This window comes from Simochromis diagramma, unplaced genomic scaffold, assembly GCF_900408965.1.
Source record: "Simochromis diagramma unplaced genomic scaffold, fSimDia1.1 OVJJ01000561.1, whole genome shotgun sequence".
Lineage (NCBI taxonomy): Eukaryota > Metazoa > Chordata > Actinopteri > Cichliformes > Cichlidae > Simochromis > Simochromis diagramma.
Genome location: NW_024387384.1, coordinates 550,838 through 558,644, shown reverse-complemented (window position 1 = coordinate 558,644; position 7,807 = coordinate 550,838). Strand labels below are relative to the sequence as shown.

The window sequence follows — 7,807 nt, the reverse complement described above, 5'->3', positions numbered from 1 at the left end:
CCCAGTAGCATGTATCCCTCTGAAGAAGCGGAAACTCCGCGAAACGTCAGGGACGCCAGACCAGAATTGTTTGGAAGAAAGGCGACTTTTTTTAGCCCTTCCAGAGACGGGCGACAAGTAACACTGTTTAGCCCAGTCATATGAAAGACTAATTTTAATTGACGAACTTTTTTTATAACTGTATAGTGGGGAGTTTTTATTCACCTGTAAGTAAACCATCCGTGAACTCTAAAACGGAGACTGAGAGGTGGCGTGGGATCTGAGCGAGGTATCGGTTTGTGTACCTAAACCCTCTTGTTTTTTGAGTCTACACCGACCAACAGACACCGACGCGGGGACGCCCGTGGTCGGTGGGACTATTATTGGTCCGGGTACGGGATGGAAAAACACCGATTGGAAACGCCACAGATGCAAGAAGACGATATGCAGGACGGCGGATGGACGTTTCCACGCCACCAGCGGAGAGCACGGATGAGGCAGAGATCACTAAGCATGAATCGAGTGGTCCAACAAACACAAGATAACTCAGGTGAGCTCCCCACTGACAAATACAAGGTGCAAAAAAATAATAATTTTGAAACCTTAGGTGAAAGTTCGGCTAGTGGTGGTCTGGCTATGCATGCTGGGGGTCGGGAGGGGACGAGGCACGGGGAGGGATGGGGTCGCCCGAACAGAAGACGTGTTAGACAACAGGGAGGACAAGATGCCCCTGCACCAAATCGTGCACTTGATGCTGACACAAGAAAGAGTGCGAAGAATATATTTAAACTAATACAGGCACTACACCATAAAGGTGTGATTGAGGAAACACGCGACACGGGCTTTTATCCTAGGGGTATGATAAAACAGGTGTCCAGGCTCTCAAATTTTATAAAACCGGCTGCCCCCACAGAACAAGTTAGGAGGCAACTTGAATGTAACACAGACTCTTGGATGTCCAGAAATATGGATATTCTTTATGATCATTATGTCACTGTTATTGAATCTTTGAATGGAATTGTAAAAAATGAGGTGTCATTTCAGGTGGCAAAGGTGTGGGCTTTTAAAAGGTACGGGGCTCGCTTACGGGTTTCCACAATGTCAACAGTTGATACTCTGCTTAAATCATCAGGGGAAGAGGGTGGAGGGAGAGCCCGTTCGGAGGCCGGTCACACGAGGGAACAGAATATGGCACAGAGGGGGGGAGAATCGGGGTCAATACCGATTAACTTGAGAGATGATAATGAATTCCCGCCCTTACCTACAATGATGAAAGGCCAGACTGCTAGTAGCAGTAATACACAAAATGTTTCCTATCAGAAAAACTTATCATTGGGGAAAATGAAAACAATTTTAGAAGAGCTGAATGAGCGTTAGACTATCAATGCCCGTGCGCCGGCCACCTCGGGTGCCCTCCCGAGGGAAATTGTAGAAAAGGGGAGAAATGTGGAAGGGGGGAAGACGGGAGAGGGTGGGAGTAGGGTGGAGATAACAACCAGAGTCAGGTCAAACGTTGTGGTAGATTTGGATGAAACTGATGACATTCTGCCTGCCTCTCTGTGTTCCCCCCTGTATGTCCTGGAACTACCGTGCGCCGTGATCTGTCCCTAACCGCCGCGAACAGGTGGCCATCTGAGCCCGCCACCCCTTCAGTGTCTTGCTCCACGTCTCGCGCAGGAGACCGGACGAATGGTCCGGACCCTATAATGAAACAACAAAAGCGAGTAAAAATCCAAACCTCTGCTGAAACAGGTGATAAAGTAGTGGGTGAAATGACGATTGAGGCCCTGCAACAGCAGGAGCCAGCGGGAAACCTGAGCAGTGACTCATTGGACCGCGCTGATCCCCACTATCCTAATATTGAGAGTAATTTTCACCTGAGCGAGGAGGATAATGAGAGCAATGGCTCGATGATAGATTTTAAAACCGTGCGGCAAATAAAGCAAAGGGTGCCTCATGGCGGACGCGGGCCTACAGGGAAGGGAGATCCGGTCGGGGCGGGGGCAGAGACGAGGGGCGCAGAGAGGGGTTACCACACGCCAACTTACCATCGGGCGAGGGCCAGTAGGAAATTCCAGGATTGGAGAATTAAAGTTGACAAACCTGTAGTTTTCTTGGGAGACTCCAATCTAAATAGGATACCCCCCTTCGAGAATGATCAGATTCAGGTGGAGAGCTATCCGGGTGCGAATTTTTACCATTTTTTTAACCTGTTGGAAATGACACCGGTTTGCGAAAATACGGCAATGGTGGTTCTGTCTATAGGCATTAATAATAAGGATCAGGACCCCCAAAAAACCTCAATCAAACAATTACGCAAGGTAGTGAATGGTGCGAAAGTTGTGTTTCCGAATGCGGACATTTTTGTAGCCCACATTCAATTTTCCAAGTCATTGTCCAAAACTCAGCAGTATAATCTCACTATTATTAATAATTTCATTAGCACGCATTACAATTATTTGCCATGTATATCGCAGCATCATTTTCACACCACAGCAGATGGTATTCACTGGACGGGGGAGACTGCTGAAAAAATCTTTGGGAGCTGGTGCGAAAGCCTGCGACTTAGTGCGGGTTTAGAGGGGTGATAGAACCGCGAGTGGCTAATCCAGGTTGGTCGGTCGGTCAGCGAAGGAGGATGGAGAAGATCGAGATAGACAGATTGAAAACTTATATGCCAACGGGTCTGAATGTGCCTGCCTGAGAAACGTTTGTGGGAAATATGTTTCTCTGGTTCTTTATCTCTGAATATTTTTTTTTATGGGTTTGGATCTTAATAATCTTGTATTCCTATGATGTTGTTAATATGAAGTATATATAATATGGTGTAAATGAATCCGTGGAGACTTCAATGTCTGAGGGAGGGAGGGCAGAAAGACCTGGATTTCCTGTTGTAATTGTCAAGAGCCAAGCCCGGAGACCTCATCGTATTCTCCGATTGTTATATGAGGCTAAATTGAATAAAACCTTAGAATATACTTATAGAGGTAAGGTTTTAGAGGTATAGTGTGAAATAAAGAAAGTTTCAACCAAGAAAATGGTCTGGAAATCTGTTGTTTGCTGTCAAAGCATAGAAATGTATATGTGAAGGAACAGATCATAATTGTGTTACAGGGCAAATTGTCACAAAAAAAAAAAAAAAAAAAGACTAAAAGGTCAAGATTAAAGTGGTATATGTACTCCTGATAGCCATAAGTCCCCGTAACAGAATTGCATGATAACTGGTTTGAACAGAGAGTGAAACACTAACAGTGTGATGGTTTATTATAAATACTAATTGCATGGGTTGTAGATTATTGTTTGATATGAATAAGAAAATTTAAATGCTAAAGTTATTTTCTCTTGGAGCCTGAATCCCCTCCTGAGAGTTATGGGAGACTTATGGCTGTGGGTCTATTATTATCAAAAAGGTGACATTGCAGAGTGTTTCAACTATACCTCTTAATGGATTGTGGGGAATAAAGACATTGGGGGAAGGACTAATAATTAACAACACATGAAAGGATGTACAGAAGAAGCCCAAGAAGAGGAGGACGATGCCGTGGAGAAGGAGAAGAGCCGAAAAGGGGAAACAGGATGATTCAGCCGATACCTAGGACCGTGCAATAAAGTTTAAGACAAAATATCTAAGCCATAGTCTCTAAATACCTAACCCTAACCCTAAAGACAAAGCAAAATCACAATAAAAACCTAATCATGGTTAATTTTTGGAACCGGGATGGGGACATCATCACCGGCCCCTTGGACGATCATACCCCTTTGGGGCGTACTGTGGGGGACCTGAACGCCCGGGATGGGAACAGGTATGGACAGTGCATTGGAGCCCGGCCCCCTTCGGGGACCGGACTCCCAACTTGTTTTCCCCTAACCCTTTTTGAGCCACACGAGGGAGCCAGAACCCCAATCTCAGAGAAGACTGCACTTAACAGTAGTTATGTTGTGTATTCTATCATCTGTGAAAGGTGCTCTCTGATGTATATGGTAGAAACAGGCTAGACTAATGTAGACAGGTTAAAACAACATATATACAGCATTGGGTAAGACAGATTGAATAACACATTCACTGAATCTTATGGGCAGCCTGGAACTACAACCCTGTGGAGCGTGGACGGAGGGACAGAGGAGGAGACATAAGGACCTGTGAATCAAGAAATGAACATCAGAACTCCTTGGGGGCTAAACTTTAGATCATATTAATGTAATGTCGATTTGCTATCTCTTGCTTTTGATGTGAGAATAAAGCTATTTATACTGCAGGAGTGTTGATAGGAGTGTTTGAGTTAATTAGTTTCACTTTTTGGAAGCCTCTGTGGGTCATGTTATGTAAATAATCTTGTAGTGATCTGTTCAATTTGGTCTCATTTTCCCACCAAAAAAAAAAAACAAAAAAAAACAAAAAAAAAAAACAGTGGTTATATAAGAGGAGCAGCAAGAACTCACTCATTCTTGCCCTGCAAACAAGCAGCATCTCACATTTGGACTCCACCAAGACCCTATTCTCATTATTCAACTCCTTTTACAGGCCACCCGATTCTCTGCCCGCTCATCTCTATTCATCCAACTTGTGCGACTCTAATGCTATTCTTCACTGAAAAAAATTATAAAATACACCTAGACGTGGTTCCTAATATTCAATGTAGTTCCTCCATCTTAATTCCACCCTTTTCTCACTTCCTTTCTGCTTTTCAACTTCCATCTCTAAGGGATATTGTTGATCTCATTCGCAAATCAAAGCCTTCTACCTGCCAGCTGGATCCTATTCCCACAGTCCTTGTCAAAGCCTGTCTACCTCCTCTCCTTCCCCTCATACAGGGAGTGCAGAATTATTAGGCAAATGAGTATTTTGTCCACATCATCCTCTTCATGCATGTTGTCTTACTCCAAGCTGTATAGGCTCGAAAGCCTACTACCAATTAAGCATATTAGGTGATGTGCATCTCTGTAATGAGAAGGGGTGTGGTCTAATGATATCAACACCCTATATCAGGTGTGCATAATTATTAGGCAACGTCCTTTCCTTTGGCAAAATGGGTCAAAAGAAGGACTTGACAGGCTCAGAAAAGTCAAAAATAGTGAGATATCTTGCAGATATCTGAGTTGCAGATAGGTCTTATAAAAATACAAACGATCTTCTTATGGCAGCTGATTCTGGTCTCCTCTCCATCCTTATTCTCCTTGATCTGAGTGCAGCCTTTGACACCATCTCTCACCCCATCCTTCTTAGCAGATTAGCTTCTATTTGCCTCTCTCATACTCCATTAGCCTGGTTTAAATCATACCTGTCTGACCGCACTCAGTTTATTCCATTGAAATCCTTCACTTCTCAGCCTTCTCCTCTATCTACTGGGGTGCCCCAGGGATCTGTCCTTGGGCTCCTCCTTTTCATTATTTATCGTCTTCCACTCTGACACATTTTTCGTAAATATAACATTCAGTTCCACTGCTATGCCAGTGACACCCAGCTTTACCTCTCTACCAAACCCAATTCTACTCTTCCTCCACCCTCCTTCACCCTTTTCTTAGCTGAACTCAATTCATGGTTCTCCTCCAACTTCCTTAAACTCAACACCAATAAATCTGAACCTCTCCTGGTTGGCACTAAACTATCGCTATTCAGAATTGACAAAAATTGAAAAACATCTTAAAAAACACATCAAAGATTGTAATTTAATCAAGTAGAAAATATTAAAAATGATTAAAAACATTACAGTTACAATTAAAAAAAAATCCCTCTTGTTCAATTCATCAGTACAAAAGGCATTGCTTTGCAAAACCTTGAACAGGCTAAATATACAAAGCTGTTTAGTCCATTTTCAAGAAACAGTGGTTATATAAGAGGAACAGCAAGAACTCACTCATTCTTGCCCTGCAAACAAGCAGCATCTCACATTTCCAGTCCAAACCTGTTTGGTTGTAACAGCATGTTTATTCAGATCAGTTGTCAAGCTAAAAAATACCACAAACACAAATCAATAATCAATTTTTAAATATTATTGAATCAAGATATTTTAATAATGCCTAAGGAAATTAAGTTATTGAGAGTACTGTATTAATATATCACAGACATCCTAAAAATGTACTCTGTCAGTCTCTCTGTTGTCCAGAAAGGCAAACTTCATGGCAGGGACTTGAGTCATGATATATGCAAGGAGCGGACTTGATGGACCCATTGTTTGGCATTTTCCACATCTTTTTTTAATTCTCCCACAAATGTGCTCAAACCAAGCATTCAGGACATTCTCTGTATAAAATAAAGTTTAGTAAAAACACAGCAACAATTAAAAATGTGACATATTGATGAGGTACAGTGTTAGAAAGTATTCTTCTAATTCAATTGGTTGACAAGGATATTAGCAAAATATTGCTATTAGTAGTATCTCTTTAATTGGCCAGATGTGAGTTCCTGGATAGAACAATCAGTTATCAAAATTCACAATACACTACACAAGAAAAAACATTTTTGCCAAAGAATTCATACCAAATTTATGAATCCTGGTTGTGTGGTCGGGTTTACGTCTTTCACATTTCTAGTGCTTTGGGAGTCTGAGAGGTTTATGGGCAGGTTTATCCTTCAAGGATTTCATTTATTTCCATTTCCTTTTCAGGTGTTGGAGTTTCAAATGCTTTTGTTTGCACTTTTTGCTCTTCTGATGCTCAACTTGAGCATGACCTGGCTGATGGACAGAGGAATGGACTCCACACAGTCTTCATTCATATCACTGCTTTCAGTCAGCTGCTCTCTTCAGTGTGGTCACCATTGGAGGCTGTGGATTTGAATGTGTGAGAGCTTTGAGGGCTGATTTGATTTCTGAAAGGGTACGACGATAGGGCAGTAATGTTTGAATAAGTTACATGAAACATGTAGCATAAGAATAATCTAACTCCACACCCAAATGTAAACTATAACCCTAAACTAACCCTCCACCACACTCTTAAGTAGCTCCTCCTACGAGGCTTGATCAGCTGTGTGATGGTCTTCAGGTGTGGCCGACCACCTGGCAGGGCCACACTCACCAGGCCTGAAGGTGCCTGTAAACAGGTGCTCCCAGATATACCTGCATCTGCACACACACACACACACACACCCCTGCAGAGGGAATGAGGGACAGCAACACCAAGAATACACATATAATATAATACAAGTCCATAACTGCTCAGGGACCCTGGGTCGCTCAGACCCAGGACCCTGACAACTCACTTCCTAGGTGGATGATATTTCACCACACAGGAATTAGAAAAGAAAACATTGAAAACCACAAAAAAGGAAATAATCATTTCAGATGGGAAATTTAAATCTGCTAAATATTAGTGATTTATAGTGATGGCCCGCTTGAAGCTGAGGCTTCGGCACGTGTGTCAAAAAACCCAAAACATTGCTTCAGAAGTACTGTGTTGAGGCTTGATTCATTTGGCCTGAGTCACGTGATCAGTGATGTTCCAAGCTTCATTTGCAATGCAACTGATTCAGTGGTTTATAAGGAAGTGAATCATTCCCGGGATTTATAGAGAGCTTTGATGGTGAGAGACAGCAAACCAATGATCATTCTACTGGGAGATATGGAGCCAGCGAGGAAGAGAGGAGGTTCTGTCGTGTGGGTGTATTTTGAGTTTTGGTCAATCCAGTGGGGTTTTCAGCTTACTGTTTTTGTTGTTTGCTTTTGCTTTGTGTGTTTAATTTATCTGAAAATGTGAAAAACTTAAAATGTCTGAACAAAAGAAAAATCTGCTTTTCATAATATACATATAAGAACTTAAGAAAGAGTTCCATTTGACTTAAATGTAATATAATAAAAATATGTATTTTTAAAATCTTAAAATGTTATTCTAC

The 7,807-nt window shown here is 42.2% G+C and overlaps 1 long non-coding RNA gene across 1 annotated transcript in view; it reads right to left on the bottom strand.

The window, feature by feature from the left end:
- Positions 1-3,643, bottom strand: part of LOC120720144 — a 9,076-nt gene extending 5,433 nt beyond the window's left edge. The window contains exon 1 of the long non-coding RNA XR_005692815.1: positions 3,628-3,643. This is a non-coding gene — a long non-coding RNA (uncharacterized LOC120720144). The remainder of the gene's footprint in view (positions 1-3,627) is intronic.
- Between the last annotated feature and the right edge of the window lie 4,164 nt (positions 3,644-7,807).